We start from the raw sequence: 18101 nt of genomic DNA on the forward strand, positions 1-18101 counted from the left end.
TCAGCATCATTTTTTCATTCTTGTATTTCTTTTTATCATCAGCACTCATATCTTTGATAGCAATTTCCTCTTCATCGTCATTCGTCGGTCTAACATATTTCGTTTCAACGCATTCCCAAGCATCCAAATAATTTGCTTGAACCCAGTTTTCAAACCGTCCTTCCCAACCTTTATACTCCTCAATGACCATGAGCTTAGGCGGTTTTTGCATCGTCCCTGTTTCATTTTCCAACACTGTCTGCTGAGTAACCATGATCGGGGTAGCAAAGGCATTATAAAATTCCTCTTCCATGTTTTGGTTTTTTCAAATTTCACAAACTGTTCTATTCAAACGAAATTATCTTTCAAACGGGATCTCTTTCACACGGAATTACACAGTTCAAACGGAATACCAACTTTGGAGCGGAATTACCCTAATTCCGTTCGAAAACAACAACCTTTCACACGGAATTACAATTCCGTGCGGAATTACCAAACGAAATCAAGTCTTTCAAGCGGAAATACTAATTCCGCGTGGATCTCTCAAACGGAAATATCAAACAGAAGCGGAATTACTAATTTCGCTTCAACCACTCAAACGGAATTACCCAACTGAAGCGGAATTACCTAATTCCGTATGAAATTTCGAACGAAATTAACTTTCTGGAACGGAATTAACCCTAATCTCGTGCGGAATTATGCTGATGTCATCCTCTCGAACTGAAAATTGTCAAATTGATCAAGATTTAAGCCGATTTTAGTTCTGAAACTTTCTAGGGTTTGTTAATACACAAATGCGCACATAATGTGTGAAAATGAAGACATTTTAACCATAAAATCAAGTTCAAATTGAAAAAGAAGGTGTAGAAATCACAATTTGCAGCTGAATTGGTATGAACTCTTCCTCCTGAGCTCTGATACCACTTGTAGGATCGTATTCTGACCCGAACGAGTCGTTCAGAAGAGTTAATGCTCAGCACGAAAGGCAGAAACAGTCGTACTGAGGTCAATTCAGCACAATATACACTTTAACTGTCGATTTTATTGATCAGATGACAATTTACAGCGAGACGACACTTCGGCAGCACTTCGTTGCACAAACCGGAAAAATATCTATCTAATTTCGCTTGAACTAGGGTATTTATAGGCATATGATTTCGTTTGAAAGGCTTCTAAGCGGAATTAAAATTCCAAGCGGAATTACTAATTCCGCACGGAATTACAACATGCAACTTTCAAGCGGAAATACATGTTCAAGCGGAATTAGCTTTATCTCGTACTACGTGCTCTGATTTAACATTCTAATACAAGACTCGATACAAGACGAAGTTGACAGACGCATGCACTAACACTTTTTGTCTTAGGAAAAAGAAATTTACAAAACTTCAATCACAGTCCATCCGTCCGGATAGCCTAAGCCATCCGTCCGGATGAACCATCCGTCCGAATGGACTAAGCCCATCCGTCCGGATGAAACCTGCCCATCTGAATGGACTAGGTTGTCGGATTTGATTTGTTTGAGAGACATGAAATCTGTATGACTATTTGTGGAATGTTTATTTGATAGCATGGGATATTAAACTTGTTAAATATTGTCACTAAATAGTTATTATGAATTCTCTTCAGCAATCTGATTTGCCTAGTGCCACGCCCCGATGATTCCGCCATCGGTTGGGGTGTGACAGCGTACGTGATGTATTTTCAACGAGCAATTTCATTCATCAACATGCGATTTGTTAAAAAATATATAACTTGCGAAATTGATATACACAATATACCATGCGATTTCTGATACACACTATCACACCCCAACCGATGGCGGAATCATCGGGATGTGGCATGATGCGAATAGGTTGCTCGAGAGAATCCATAACGACTAATTTAGTGACAATATTTTAAAGGTTCAATATCCCATACTATTAAACAAATATCTCAAGAAAAGTCATCACAGATTTGAGTTTCTCAAACAACAAGCAAACATAACATAACAAAATTTCAGTTCGATTTAGGTGGGTTTCTAGACTTCCTAAATCATTTCCAGCAGAATCTATAAACCTGTTACACACGTTAAAATAAAAGTCAATACAATAATGTAAAGGTGAGTACACAACTTTGCATAAGTATAGTATTAAAAGCGTTTACGCATAACCAGCATGTAACACATAAAAGGGCGAATCAAGTAAGCTATCGACAATGACACAAGCTAACTAACATGACTGCGTTGTAGAGTATGCGTGATACGCGTTCACCAAAGTGAGCACGTATAGTAAGTAAACCTTAACAACCCCTGAATAAACAGGTGCTGAGTCCAAACTATAGTACTATCGTTGCTAAGGGTGGTAGGGCAAGTCATCACTGTGTAAACATAGCAAACAAGCATTCAAGTAGTCACGTATAACATGCGAAAGTGGTTAGCGTTTATAAAAGAGTTTAAGCGTTGTGTGTTGTGTTTTTGATAGAGAACGTATGTAACACCCAAAAGTGCGTTAAGCGAAAAGGGATCGAGTATACTCACTGTGCGTGTTTAGCAAGTAAACACGGTCTGGAATGGATTGAAGGGTGCGCCGGACCAGCCTGCGTACGGGAACAGAAGCGTAAGTCTTCCAAAGTGCTGAAACAGTCGAAATCGGAGTGTTGAGTGGGATACAGAAGCTTCGTACGAAGCTACTGCCTTCGTACGAAGGGAGGCTTCGTACAAGTGTTGCTTTTGTTGTCCAAAATCGAGTGTTCTTCGCGTCTTTCTTCGGGAATTCGAGTGTTCATCCCTCCAACCTTAAGCTACTGATTAAACTTAGAGCCAGAGAGGTCTTTGTTGGAGTCACGGGTGAGAATTGGGCTGTGTTGTGCGAAGTCAGTACCTTCGTACGAAGGCAGTGCCTTCGTATGGAGCCAGGTGTGCCTTCATACAAAGCCGGGGCTTCGTACAGAACAGTCCAGCTTACATAAGTGGCTGCTTCTTGCGTTCAGAGCTGTGTTTTCGCCTGAGTCGGATGTATTTTCAAGTCCTTTTCATGACGGTTTCGACACCACTTCGTAACACTATCCAGTGAATGAAATATGTGTCGGTTTTGGTCCGTTTTGTGTAAAAATAGAGTTTAAAAGGGTTTCCACTTGGAACAAACACTTGATGAGTGCAAGATCTTCAGATCTATAACTTGGGTAGCCAAAGCTAGACCCAAATCACTCGTTCAAGTGTAGATCTGTAGTAAAATAAGAAGATTTGATGAAAAAGATGAATGTTTTTGTAAAAAGAATGAAGGTTTTCATTGTAATAGAGAAGTTTAGATGAAAAAGATGAAGTTTAGGTAAAATAGAGAAGTTTTGATGAAATCGGAGTTAAACTCGTGGAAAATCGTAGTGCAAAACGTTGTGAAACATGTAAAAATAGTAGATCTTACTTGGAAAATCAGAGGTCAGCAGGTTGGGAGCGAAAATGGCAGCAATGGTGAAATGGAGAAGTGAGCTTGGTATTTATAGAGGAGTGTGGGTGCGCGCAAGTGTCTTCGTACGAAGCCATGCCTTCGTACGAGGCCAGGTGCCTTCGTACCAGGGCAGGTGCCTTCGTACGAAGCCACCTGTTTGACGTGTTTCGCTTTCGTTTCGCGTGTAGGATGCTCGTTTGGTGCGTTTTGTTGCGTTAGTTTCTTCGGGTATGTTACGTATTTTTGCGAGGTGCCGGATGTCGTGTTGCGTTGCATTTCAACGTCATAAATTGAGTCGAGTGAGTGAGCGTTTAAGCGTTTTAAGCGATTTCTAACACACACAACATATCTAACATGTAAACACACAAATAATACAAATAATATAAATAAATCCACGTTTCGAGTTTGCGTTGCGATGAGCGTTTAAATAATAAGCGTTTAATGCGATGATTAAGAGATTTAAAATGCATTTAAAATATAGTTTAACCCATAGCGATCATCGAATCTCGGAGTATAAGCATTTACGAAATGAAACAATGGTAAAATAAAAACAACCGAATAGCCGGGTTGTTACAGTCTCCCCTACTTTAGGGAATTTTGTCCCGAAATTAAGTAGTAGACGTAACAAAGAGTTGCGGATATTTAGCTTTCATATCACTTTCGAGTTCCCAAGTGAACTCGGCGCCGCGTTTGCCTTCCCTGCGAACCTTCACTATGGGAATGCGACTGCATCGAAGCTTCTTGGTTTCTCGATCCATGATTTCTACTGGCTTTTCCACAATGTGCAGGGTCTCGTTTATTTGCAAGTCTTCAAGAGGTACGTGAAGATTTTCTTCAGCTAGACACTTCTTGAGGTTTGAGACATGGAAAGTCGGTTGTACATTGCTGAGTTCAACCGGTAATTCGAGTCGGGAGGCCACTTTACCAATTCTTTCCAGAATCTTAAAGGGACCCACGTAACGTTGCGCTAGTTTCCCTTTCTTGCCGAATCGGATCACCCCTTTCCAAGGTGAAACCTTTAAGAGGACGTGATCTCCAACTTCGAACTCTAGGGGCTTGCCGGGTTTATCGGCGTAGCTCTTTTGAAGACTCCGAGCTTTCAGGAGATTGTCTCTTATTTGGAGAATTTTGTCTGTCGTTTCTTGTATTAACTTGGGACCGGTGATTTGTGCGTCTCCGGTCTCGTGTCATATAATAGGTGATCGACATTTTCTACCGTATAGAGCCTTAAAGGGTGCCATTTGTATACTAGTGTGATAACTGTTATTGTACGAAAATTATACTAAGGGTAAATGCAAATCCCAGTTACCACCAAAATCTATAACGCACGAACGAAGCATGTCTTCGAGGGTGCGGATCATGCACTCAGTCTGACCGTCGGTCTGGGGATGGAATGCGGTACTGAGGTTGAGAGTTGTACATGGAGCGGGTTGGAATGTCTCCCAGAGACGTGAGGTAAAACGACCATCACGGTCAAAGATGATGTCACGAGGCGTCCCATGTCGACAAATGACTTCGTCGGTATAGATTCGTGCTAATCGTTCAACCTTAAAGTCTTCTCTTATCGGAATGGAATGGGCAGATTTCGTAAGACGATCAATGATAACCCAAATGCTATCTTGACCAGAAGTCGTGCAAGGGAGTTTCGTAATAAAATTCATTGTGATACTTTCCCATTTCCACATAGGAAATTTGGGTTATTCGAGTAAACCAGAGGGTCGTTGATGTTCGGCCTTAACTTTTGAGCAAGTTAGGCATTTCGAGACATACAGAGCGATATCCTTTTTCATGCCCGACCACCAATACCTAGAACGGAGGTCCTGGTACATCTTGTCGGCACCGGGGTGAATGGAGTATCGAGATTTATGAGCTTCAGTCATCAATATCTCCCAGAGGTTATTGCGACTAGGGATCCAAATACAGTCGAGATAGTGAAAGATGTCGTTCGACTTTATCACTAGCTGAGTTTCAGCACCATACTTCATTTCCTCTTTCAAGGTATTCTCAATGAAGCATGCGTGCTGCGCGTCACGAATTAGAGCTTCGAGATCATTCTGGGCCTAAACGTTACGAATACTATGCGCATAACTTCGTCGGTTGAGAGCATCGGCTACGATGTTTTCCTTGCCGGGATGGTAGCGTATCTCGCAGTCATAGTCATTGAGAAGTTCAACCCATCTGCGTTGGCGCATGTTTAGTTCTTTCTGGTTCAAGATATGTTGTAAGCTCTTATGGTCGGTGAAGACTATACACTTTGTACCATAAAGGTAGTGTCGCCATATTTTTAACACAAAAACAACTGCACCGAGTTCGAGATCGTGGGTAGTGTAGTTCTTCTCGTGGACCTTGAGTTGTAGAGATTCATACGCGATAACCTTTTCTCATTGCATAAGAACACAACCGAGGCCTAGGTTAGAGCATCGCAATGAACAGCGAAATCGTCGTTTCCGCCGGGAAGTGCGAGAATAGGAGCGTTGCAAAGCATATGCTTGAGAGTTTGAAAGGCGTCCTGTTGGTCAAAGCCCCAAATAAAAGGTTTGTCATTATGAGTTAGGGCGGTAAGAGGCACGACGATTTTAGAAAAGTCGGCGATGAATCGACGGTAGTAACCCGCTAATTCGAGAAAAGAACGGATTTCGGATGGAGTCTTCGGCGTAATCCAACTTTTTACAGCTTCAATCTTCACGGGATCGACGTGAATTCCTGGACTGTTAAATTTTACAGCCAAAATTCACAGTTGGAGAACTTGGCGTAGAGGCAATTTCCTTGAAGAAGTTCGAGAACTAAACGAAGATGTTGCGCGTGTTCGGATCTCGACTTCGAGTAGATAAGAATATCATTAATAAACACAATGACAAAACGATCCAAAAAGGGTTTGCACACACGGTTCATCAAGTCCATGAAGACCGCTGGTGCGTTTGTGAGACCAAAAGGCATGACCACGAATTCATAATGGCCATAACGAGTACGAAAAGCGGTTTTCAGAATGTCTTGCTCTTGTATATGCAATTGATGATAGCCTGAACGTAAATCGATCTTCGAGAAACACGTAGCACCTTGAAGTTGATCGAATAAATCTTCGATTCGGGGTAGAGGGTAGCGATTCTTGATGGTAAGCTTGTTAAGTTCCCTGTAATCGATGCACATTCGGAACGATCCATCCTTCCTTTTCACAAAAAGAACAGGTACGCCCCATGGTGATGTGCTAGGGCGTATAAAGCCTTTATCAAGCAATTCCTGAAGTTGGCTAGATAGCTCGCACATTTCGAGTGGTGCAAGGCGATAGGGAGCTTTTGTAACAGGTGTAGCACCGGGTATAAGATCAATACAAAGTCAATATGAGCAGGGGGTAAACCAGGTAAATCGTTGGGAAAACATTTGGAAAGTCACAAACAACAAGAACGTCTTTCATAGTTTTCTTCTCGTTCTTCATCTCCACAATATGGGCTAAGAAAGCGATGTATTCCTTGCGTAAATACTTGCTCGCTTGGATACACGACATAAGCTTCAACTCTTTCAAGAGTACTTCACCGTAAACACGTAGTTGGTCGCCGTTTGGAAGGGGAAAACGAATAATCTTATCAAAACAAACAACTTTGGCACGATTATCACGAAGAAAATCCATGCCTACTATTATGTCAAAACTACCTAGTTGCATAGGTATGAGATCGATCGGGATAACATGATTGTTGAGTTCAAGAGTACAATCATGTAGAACGAAATTAACGGTGACGGTTCTTCCGGTGGCTACTTGTTAGGATCTGAGTTTCTTTTTGATTGTGTTTTCATTTGAAGATTAAGAAAATGGAAGTGTAATTGCAGCAGAATATAAATGGAAACAAACTTTGATACACAATCAAATAGGAGAATTGCTTTTCACACACATTTTAACATAGAACCAAATGATTGAATTTATTTCAAGATTCAATTACAATATGCATGCATGTAACAAACTCCCCCTCAGCCTGAGCTCACAATGTTTGTTCGTACAGGAAGAAAAGTAATGAAGAGCTAATAGAACAGTACAGGGTACTGTTCTATTTATAGGCACGAGCAAACTACTGTGGCATCTTTGCTGACGTCACCATGATAGTGACATCTAACCTCCTAACAAAGTCTAACTACTGCCCTCATTACAACTACTGATAGCAAACAACTGATTACAATATATTACATAGAAATAAACTAAACTACTGATTCTTCATTCCACTGCTTAGTCTTCAGCAATGCTTCTAGTCTTCAGCAATGCTTCTAGTCTTCAGCAATACTTGAGACAAGGCAGTTGTTTGAGTCATCAGCATTTTGTTCTTTATCAGTCCTTTGGAATCAACAGTAGTTAGGAAAGGCAGTAGTTGTGTCCATCAGTTGTTAGAGCCATTATCATGGGGAAAGCTTGTGTACAAACATCTGCTTATTCCGGATCCACTACTCTGATCCGGTTTTGGCTTTAATCAACTGTTCCTTTGGTAGGGTTAAATCCCAACAATCTCCCCCCTGGAACAGATGATGCCAAAACCCTTCATTATTGTGGAATTTTATTGCCTCATCAACAGTTCCCTTATTTGCCCTTTGAGTTGTAACTCAAAGTCTAAGGCATCTGTATCATCTTCATCCCTACATAGTGTAAGATCAAGGAGATCTTGCAGATCTTCAACACTCAGGCCCAGTGCTTGTTGCCTTGATATTTTCTTCACTTCTCCACTGGACTTGATCAGTGTCAATACGTGGGTCTGTTTGTCAGTTTTCCACTTTAGTATTTTTGAGTCCAGTGGGTTTCTTGGGAGATTTTTATTGGATGAGGGAATTTGGAGATTGTGGCCTGGTGATAACTGGCTGAACAGTGCTTTGAGCTTTAAGAAGTTTGTCAGCTATCATTTGTTTGAGGACCATCTTTAAAACTCCATCACCTGCTGCCATATCCTCTGGTGTTTCTGCATCCATCTGCTTTTGTCTCCTTCTTTGATAGTGGATAGCAGTAGGAGAAGCAGTGGATTTCCTGACTTGCAGCTTTGGTGGTCTTGTTGAAACCTCTGCTTCAGGATAGTCAGGTTTTTGTGGAACATTTGTATTTTTCTTTCTTAGTTCCTCCAACTTTTTGTAGCTGGCCCTGACTTTATCTTCTTTCCACCTTGTTACCTGATTTCTAGACCCAAAATCAGCAATGATAAGTTCCTTTTTCATTCTCTTCAGTTGTAACACTTTATCTGGTACATTCTTCATATATTTTGACCAAACAGGAGGAGTGTGTTTCACTTTGTCTTTATTCATTTTTTCAATTCTTTCCAACTCCTCTTTGAGTTCACCCACTATCCATTCTTTATATTGAGCTTTGTCACCTTTGTACCTTGTGAAGGCCATGATGTGCTCAATGTAATCTTTTCTTAAAGTTTCATCATCTCTTTCTGAAAGCTTTTGACATAAATCTTTTGAAAACTGCTCCAAAGTACTGACTTGTGTGAGCAGGAATTGATAGTGCCTTTGAATTTCTTTATCAGATTTTCCTTGTGAGTTTCTTTTAGAGATATCCTCTGCTTGTTGAGCCTTTATCTTCAAATATTCTTCAATATTATTTGGCCTAGGATATCCTTGGACAGATGGTAGGTTTCTTTTAGCAGGGTCATTTTCAGAATAAAAAGATTTGATCTCTTCTCTGACTGCTATAAGTTCTAAAGGGTACTTGACAACTGCAGAAACAACGACAGTGTTTGGATTTACAACTTGTGCTGAAGAGATTGGAACAGGGTTTGGTAAGGTAACAAGGGACAGTGGTTGTGAAGATGTAGGTGGTGAAGGTTCATCATTCAGAATAATCCTTCTCCTTTTGATTTTATGAGCGGCTGGTGGTGATTGGATAGGTTGAGTGGTGGTGATTTGAGTGGCAGGTGATTGACTAACAGTTATTGAAACAACTGGTGTTTCAACCACTGTTGTCATTACAACAGATGATGTGTCATCTGCTGTCTTCTGCTTTTTGGCAGGAGGAGTTGGTTTTGATGAGGATGTTTTTGTTGGTGAGGTAATTTTTGGTGGTGGAGGTAAGGCAGTAGATGTGATGTGTGTTGAAGTAGTGGTGGCAGTTGTTTGGGTAACTAATGTTGAAACCTCTGAAGTACCAGCAGTTGTTGATACAACAGGTGTTACAACAACTGTTTGGGTGGAAGATTGATGTGTGGAGCTTTTGGTAGGTTTGGGAGTTTGCTTTGTGGGTCTGGATGGTGTGTGTTTGGGTTGCCTCACTTTTCTAGTGGGCTGCTTTCTTTTTGGCTCAGGATTTTCATCATCCTTAGGCTCAGAAATACCCTGCTCATTCAGCTCTATAAAAGCTCTTTTCTCCTGTTCCCACCTGGCTTTATCCTTAGCCTCCCTATCCCTTTTTACACTTGCTTTTGCATCAGCAATTGCATTTGTGGTTACATATATCTTTTTGGTGCCATCTGGCAAGGGGATGTCTGCAAGCATACTATCTTTTTGTGGTTCAATATACAGACCATCTTCATATCCCTTCTTTTTCAACTGCTTCAATTTCTCCCCCTTTTTGGCATTATCTGGTGGTGGGTTATCCACAAAGATAACAAAGGGAGGAGCAGTGCCAGTGGTGTTCAGTATATGGGCCTTGATTGCCTTGATATCTGCCTGGGTGTCTTTAAACCTTGCTTCCATGAGATTCCTGATCTTTTGAACTTGTATTTCATGTTGTTGATCAGCTAATTCTCTTTGATGATGTAGCGAAGGTTGAAACAAACTCCACAGTTCATCTGGAGTAGAAGCAGATGATGGAGCAACTGTTGGAGTTGGTGCAGTAGTGGATGGTACCTTTTGTGCTTTCAACAACTGTTGCAGCATTTCTTTGATTTCTGCAACAGATGTATCCAGTTTGTCAACTCTTGCCGTCAATTCTTGGTACATTAAACCATCACCCAACTTAATGGGATCATCTGATTTCCCACTAACAGTGATTGTATCAGTGGTTGTCTTAGGGAAATCTTCCCAAAAGTCATCCAATGATGCCCCTTGTTCTCGGTACTGGGGACTTCTTTCCTCAGCAATTGATAACCTTTTAAATGTACTAGTGGTTGGAACAAACACACCAGTGGTTATCAGAGTTGCTGGAGAGGAAATTGCCTTCAAGGAAGTCTGATTGATGAAAAAACTAGCCAGGTGTAGATCAGTGGATCCAACACCTATAGTTGCTGCTTCACTTGAACTACTAGCAGGAAGTACTTGTACATCCTGCAGTGTAACCTCCTCAGGTGTTGTTGGTGGGTTAGCAATGATTGATACACCAGACTCAGTCACTTTCTGACGTATAATCTCATTAACAGGTGATTGAGATGAACTGATTTGTGTCTGGTTTAATATATAGCATCTAACAAAAGTTTTGTTTGTGGTGGAATTTGGGAAGTGAGGATAGGTGTAGAAAGAAAATTTGCCCCGAGCAGTGGGTTGTGGATGATGGAATCAAGTGATTCCAGAGCATCATAGTGTGGGGTCCCTGTTCTTACAACCTGTTCTTTTTTAGAAGAAGCATGAGGAGTTTGAGGCATGGGTTGAGATCTTTCTACCATTTGCTGTGAGGAAGTAGCAGCAGTGGTTTCTGGTGACTTTTGTGTTGTCACTGGCAGTTGCTCTGGGATCTCATCTTCCAGAGTTTCCTTTTTTGTAGGTTTGGGGGGCTTTTGAGTTTTCTTTTGTCTTGGTTTTCTGGTGGTTTTAGGTGTGGGTTTCACAACAGTTGTTTTGCTGCTGTGATCACCTAGAGCAGTGGGCTCAGCAGCAGGTGCCTGAGGAGCAGTGGTAGCTGCTAAATTCTGCTCAGGAGCCTCTGCTTTTGTTTTAGAAGGCTTTGATAATCTTGTAAAAGTTTCAGGTGTTAAGCCATTTATTTGAAAAGGTTCACCTTGGATGAGCACATGAGCATCATCATTTCTGAATTTCTTTTGAAAATAAAAGTTCAGGAACCTTCGAAATAGTAAAAATAATTTGTTAGTGACATTTTTGACCAAATCATCAAAGATCTCCTGGGAGTAGTTAAAATTTTTGTTATGTAAAATAGCGTATCCCAGATATTGGATCTTTTATGGTATTTCATTAAAAGCAGTGGTCTTATTTGAAACGCACATCACACTACTAGAAAATAGGCCTAATGCAACTTTTTAGATGCAACCCTTTTTAAATGAGTTGCATTTGACTCTAATGCAACTTTATTGAGTATAAAGGTTGCATTAGAAGATCTGATGCAACCTTTTCATTAAAAAGTTGCTAATTTTACAAAGAATGCAACGTTTTTTTTGAAAGGTTGCATTGAAATTTTTTTAATGCAACTCTTATTTTAAAAGGTTACATCCACACTCTGTCGTGTCATGACGTAATTACTTATTGCCCATAAACTTTCACCGATAAAAAGTAATAAGTTGACAAATTCCATAAAAATGACCAAACATATAGGAACTTTATTATTTTAATATGATGTAACTTTAGTTTAAAAATATTTTTTTCTTTTTTATTAAAAATATAAAAAATCTCTTTCTTTATATATAATAATGAATTAAATAATTGAAAATATAATTTGTGTATAAATTAATATATAAAAATATACTAATTCTAGAATTTATAAAAGTAACTTGTTCCCTCTCAATTTGTGCTAAAATTTATTAAAATATTAGAAATTCCCTCCTGAATTCTATTTCCCCCTAAATCCCAGAACTTCCAACCCCACTTCCATAATTCACGCCATCACTTTGTGATTTTAGGTTAATGATATGATCAATTAACTACCGAATCAAGCATCTTCAATCATCGTAGGGTCTGCCATCAGACCTTCATGGGCTCATTGAAATTCCATCATCATTGACCTAGCCGCTTCTACCCATTTCCTATCTCGACCTCTGCTTCAGTGTTGTCTTCCTATTGATCTGCAAATAACCAGGTATTAATCGAAAATATGACCATCTATATACATTAAGAACTGACTTTGTTTAAATTTATCATAGAGAAAAGCGTTCGGCTATTTTGGAGATCGGAACTACGGCTGGTTGTTGACTGATCGGGCGACTATACTGGAAAATTAACGAAGGTATATGAATCGTTCAAGAATTTTGATGATTTGATCTTATTTACATGTAAAATACTTTAAATTGCTTAATTTGGCACTTCGCTCGTTAGGTTATAGCCTTGTTTCAACGTGCTAAACTACTTTGATTATGGCTTTTATATTTGAATCTTTGATTGACTATTGTTCAATGTTTAATGTCACTAGATTGTTAAAACTTAATCAACAGTTGAGGACTAAGGAGTAGGGTCAACAGGCTATAGAAAATATAACTGAACAAACACCAGCTATTAATCTTCTTTCATTTGTTATTTTGCTTGTTTCTAATCAATAATTATATGCAGAAATGTAACTTTAATGGATAAAAAAGGAAAATTTTTCATAAAAAAAGTACGTGTGAAACCTCAAATGAAAGAAATTATGTATTGTTCAAAGCCAAAAGTCAATGGGTGTTTCTTTTATTGGATTAAGTGAAATATATTTGCTCATAACATTAATTAGTTTCTCCACTTGCTGAAAAGTTTTATGAACCTACATCCTTTGTCTAGCTTGTTTTGATTATTTAACATTTTAAAATTATTGGTCATCTTTATATAATTTAAGAAGATATGAAGTTGTCATCACAGTGAGTCTCATTTATTGGAGGTTGCAAATATCTTTGGACAGAATAAACACACATAAGAAAAAGTATTTACAGGGTACAACTTGACTAGGTTCTCAGTTGAGAAGTTTTAGGTATGTTCTAATTTCTGTTGATTAGTATTTGCTCTGTATGTTTCTGTCGGCTTGCTAGTCTAGTAATTTAGTATTTAACCTGTGTTGTGTGCTTACTTTTTTTTTTTAATGATGGATCACTTTTTTAGTATATGTTAATTGTATGAGTCAATTCATTTTAAATCTTTATTTTAAAACGTTATATATATAAACAGGACAACAAAATTTTGGTAGATTGGCCAACCAATATGTAAAAGTTCATTACTTTGATGTAGAGGTGTATAAAAAAACCAGCTTTAGAACCGAACCGGTGGTTTGTAGACTGGTCGGTGTTCTTGATGTTTGAAACCGGTTAAAAAAAGCAGTTTTTTTGCCCAAACCGGTTAGTACTAGTTCGGGTTCCCGTTGTATAAAACCGGTTCCCACCCCCACATCTACTTTGACCTGTCCTAGTGGTTACTAACTGAATCCCAGTTTTCCTGTTGGTTTTCTAACTTTTCATACCTGATAAAGGAGAAAGAAACATTAATTATCTAATCGTATTGTAGAATTCTAGTTTTATGCATCAAGTGTCATCTCTTGTTAATGGTCATCAAAGAGTACCATATCATCCAGAGCCTTATACATGTGCTGTCATTAGTTATTATGTTTGCTCATTCATTAGTGCATTTTCATTTTTTGCTACTTTCTAAAAGCCTAAAATATATCCAGTTTTTAAACCAACCTATGTATCGGGTTCATTCTTATAGACTTGTTACATGTTATAACATATAGTATACCAAAAAAGAAGACCAAATTTTATATGTCGTAAGGTTGAATTCTGAATTCTAATGATAATTATAAAATTGGCTGTATTTGAAAAAAAATTAGCACTCATATTTTTATTTGTGCGCTTGTCCATTCGTAAAAGATCACATGGTCTGCTATACAAAAATTAATACCAGACACTTTCCTTTAGGAAGAAATATATAGATTGTACTATTCAAGATAATGTACTATCGTTTGATTTTTGTCGCTTCAGTTAAAGTTAATTTGACTGTGACAGGTCTCGAATGCCAAGCAGTTGCAAGCACAATCAAAGTGTACAAGGATACGTGAGTGAGTATGAGAAAAGTAGACTCTTGATGGTTCAATAAAATGAAAAAAGAACATAAGACTTGGGAGTGAAAAACATTGCAAATTCTTTCACAAGTTTTGTACAGAGTCATATAATGAAGAAAAAATGTAGTGAACGCATCGCACGCTAATGTATAAGATGCAGACTATATTCCCGAGACAGGTGATGATGGTGAGGGGGAATACCAAGATGCTGCTACAAGTGTTGAAGTATCCAAAAAGGTAATTAGATTATCATTTTTTTAATTTTGTATATACCTGTTTTCTATTAGAAATGAAATATGGTATATCATTGTCGTCCACAATATATTGCACCAGATTCTCTTGATGAACTTGCAATTTTATATAGGCAACGCCAAGTGATTGCTCCAAAAGTCTCCCGATAGTTTTCACTTGATTCATATGCAACACAAGTGAATCAATCAAGAACAAAAATTACCATTGGTGAACTTCTATCAAGTAATAAAGGGCCACAAAGGCAAAAGGAGGTATTAAAAAAAATAAGGCAAAACCGAACTGTATCAAAAGCGGAGCAAAGAGACAATTGACCCTTGTTGATGACGATGATGAGAAATTTAAGGTATTATTTTGTCGATGGTAAAGTTTATTTAATTAAAACTACCTTTCATATTAATTCATTCTCATGTGCCTTTAGATGTTAATGGAGTAGATATTGGAACTAGATGGTTTCAAAGATGATGAGAATGAAGCAGCTATTATGAGCTCTCAAGGTACTTATGTTTAGTGATTTAACTAGTTCATTTTGTTGCTATATTTTTGTAATTGCTATTTATTGGTTATGTCTTATTTAGCAATAACAAGATGATGTTGATCAAGATGATAAATACGAAGACATGTACCATATGCCATTTGCAAATTATGAAAATGAGATACAAGGGGACGATAGCAAGGATGATTTGGGAAACGAGGATGAAGAACTAGTTCAAGAACAATTGCTTGAAATGAGAAAAGAAATGGAAGAGGTTCATCAAAGGAAAAAAAAAGCCGAGCAAGAAGCTATACACAAAGATTTTGACAGCTAGCAAGCAAACTTTGAAGCTACGACGTGAAGTATTATGAAAAAACTACCTATTGGAGTGATTCATGATCTTGAAGATGAGTAGGAGGTTTTCTTTATGTATTATCATTGTGATTGAAAACTTTGTTTTGATTACATTATTATTCGAGTTTAGACATATGTTAAATTATGATATAAGATATCTATTATATTTGTTACTATAGTGTTAGTGTAATTGAAATACTATTGCATATTAATAAAAAAAACTAGTATTTCAAATAATGATGCTATATAGTTGCATTTAATTGTAAAAAGGTTGCGTTTGTTATAATTAAAATCTTAAAAAACTGTTGCGTTTCATGTAAAAAGGGTTGCATTAGTATACTAAAAATATAATAAAGGTTGCATTTTAGTGTAGCAGAAGTTGCATTTAAAAGTAAAAAAGTTGCATTAGCATATAAAAAGGTTGCATATAATAAAAGTTGCATTTGAAAAGAAAAGGCAACCTTTTCTAAAAAGGTTGCATTATCTAACAAAAAAGTTGCATTAGGTCTAATGCAACTTCACCTAATGCAGCTTTTGATAAAAAGTTGCATTTGGCTTAACGCAACCTTTTCAAGGCCTAATGCAACGTTTTACTGGGGTTGCATTAGGTTCATTTTCTTGTAGGTATGGAATAAAAATCTTGTTGCAGGAGGAAAATTACCTTTTTGTAAGGTATCCTTTTTCATTTCTTCAGCATACCCCCTCTCAATAAAATCAGTTTGATACTCAATTTTAGGAAAAGAAGTTTTACCTTGCAAATCATTGAGTTTAAATACTTCTGAAATGGATTGTGGTGTAATTTTGACCTTTTTACCCACTATTGAGGAATTGATGGCTATGACCGTCTCACCTTGAGATTCAAGTGTGGCCTTTTTCCAAAATTCTCTCTGGGTTTTCAGGTAAATCGGAGCATCAGCAGTCAACAAAGTTTTGTACTTTGAAGACGAAAGTGCGTCTATGATGGAATCGAAGGTTTTAGTGTTTGTGGGTTTTGTGAGTAAACCCAAGTAATTGTGGGGAGCTTTGTATGGAATTTCAATGGCCTTTCCAGTGGGTTTTTCAGATGAAGAAGATGATTTTGCCATTTTAGGAAGAATAATGATGAATGATTTGAGAGAAATGGATGATAACTGCTTTGAGAAAGGAATTTTTGAATTCGATTTGACAGTAAAAACCCTGTTTGGGGGTTTTTATCAGGGTTTTATAGGAGAAAAAGTGAATGCTGACGTGACAGCGGTTACAAAAGATCTGACCGCTATGTACTGTCCACGTGCCAACCCCTGATGAGTAATGGAAGACAGTTGTTTTATGAAACCACTGATGGAGCAATATCAGTGGTTGTAACGGTATAATGAAAACAGTTGGTGACCTTAACTATCAGTGGGTGAAAACACTGATGTTTGATTAACAGTGATTACCATGGAAATGAGAAAACATAGGTTGACTTTCAGCAGTGGACAGGACAGATGTTTGACCAAAAACAGTGGTTATGGCAGACTTTTAAGGATTTAATGAAAATTTCATTTTTAGCTGTTTTTAAGGATGGATTTTTGATTTTCTGATAACACTTTAATGCTTCTATTCATAGAAAAACAAGATTTTGCTTGTTATTCCATGTTCAGCATGCCAATCTTAGAGATCAAGCTTTCAAAGGTGGATGTGTCTAATGCTTTGGTTAGCACATCTACCAGCTGATCCTTAGTTGGTACATGATGCAGAGAAATCAAACCTTTTTCATAGCAATCCCTCACAAAGTGATGTCTGATATTAATGTGCTTGGTGGTTGAATGGGAAACTGGATTTTTGATGATATTTTCTGCTGCCTGGCTGTCCAACATAAGTGGTGTCTTTAGGGTAGTGATACCAAAATCCAGCAACTGATTTTGAAGCCAAAGAAGTTGGGCAGTACAGCTTGCAGCAACTATATATTCTGCCTCAGCAGTGGATGTGGAAACAACTGCTTGCTTTTTGCTTTGCCAAGACACTAAGCAATTGCCTAGGAATTGGCACCCTTGTAACACCCCCAAAATCCCACTCGTGGAATTCCCGCGAGGCGTGTTACGCATCAGAGTTCGAGCCACCAATCACATTGAACCAATAGTAAATACGTAAATAAAACATAATATCAAATCCCAAAGTGTTGTGTAGCGGAAGCATTTAATAAATCGTTTAACAATTGTTTCATAATAATTCTTAAAACCAATGTATCCAATGTAATTTAATCCAAGAGCCTCGATCCATGACCACTCCAGCACTCCCAGATAGCAAGTCCATGTTCCAAGTGTTAATGACCTACAAGCATGCAGACAAGTGCGTCAGACTACGCTGGTGAGTTCAAGGTTTTGTTAACGTGTTGTGTTACCAGATATATGTTAATGCGATTCGATGCTGCGTTATGATGTTGCTCATGTTAGATACCCTAGGGAGTGTGCCCATGTGTATCCGGGGAGTGGGTACCCCTTAACGACCGTTTGCTATGTTGCCATCGTTAGATACCCTAGGGAGTGTGCCCATATGTATCCGAGGAGTGTGCCTCTAACAACCATAGCCCTAACCAGATAATTAGTTCACGCCCGTCCTTACGGCCCGGTGTGAGGTTTCCCACCTAATAGCGCTATCAACTAATTACCCCCATTGCCCTCCAGGCAATAACCAAAACCGATTAAGTTGTTTACCCAATGTTTCCCTTCCAAATGTTTACCAGTTGTCCCAAACCACCGGGACGCATGCTTGAGAAAATGCAATGAACTCACCTGGG

At 38.4% G+C, this 18101-nt stretch overlaps 1 long non-coding RNA gene across 1 annotated transcript; it reads left to right on the plus strand.

The window, feature by feature from the left end:
* Positions 1 to 12393: 12393 nt before the first annotated feature.
* Positions 12394 to 15467, plus strand: LOC118487606. The gene is made up of 5 exons (XR_004882110.1): positions 12394 to 12474; positions 14210 to 14502; positions 14630 to 14860; positions 14936 to 15011; positions 15093 to 15467. It is a non-coding gene; the product is annotated as an uncharacterized LOC118487606 (long non-coding RNA).
* The last annotated feature ends 2634 nt before the right edge of the window (positions 15468 to 18101 follow it).

Source organism: Helianthus annuus, chromosome 15 (genome assembly GCF_002127325.2).
Source record: "Helianthus annuus cultivar XRQ/B chromosome 15, HanXRQr2.0-SUNRISE, whole genome shotgun sequence".
Taxonomy (NCBI): Eukaryota; Viridiplantae; Streptophyta; class Magnoliopsida; order Asterales; family Asteraceae; genus Helianthus; species Helianthus annuus.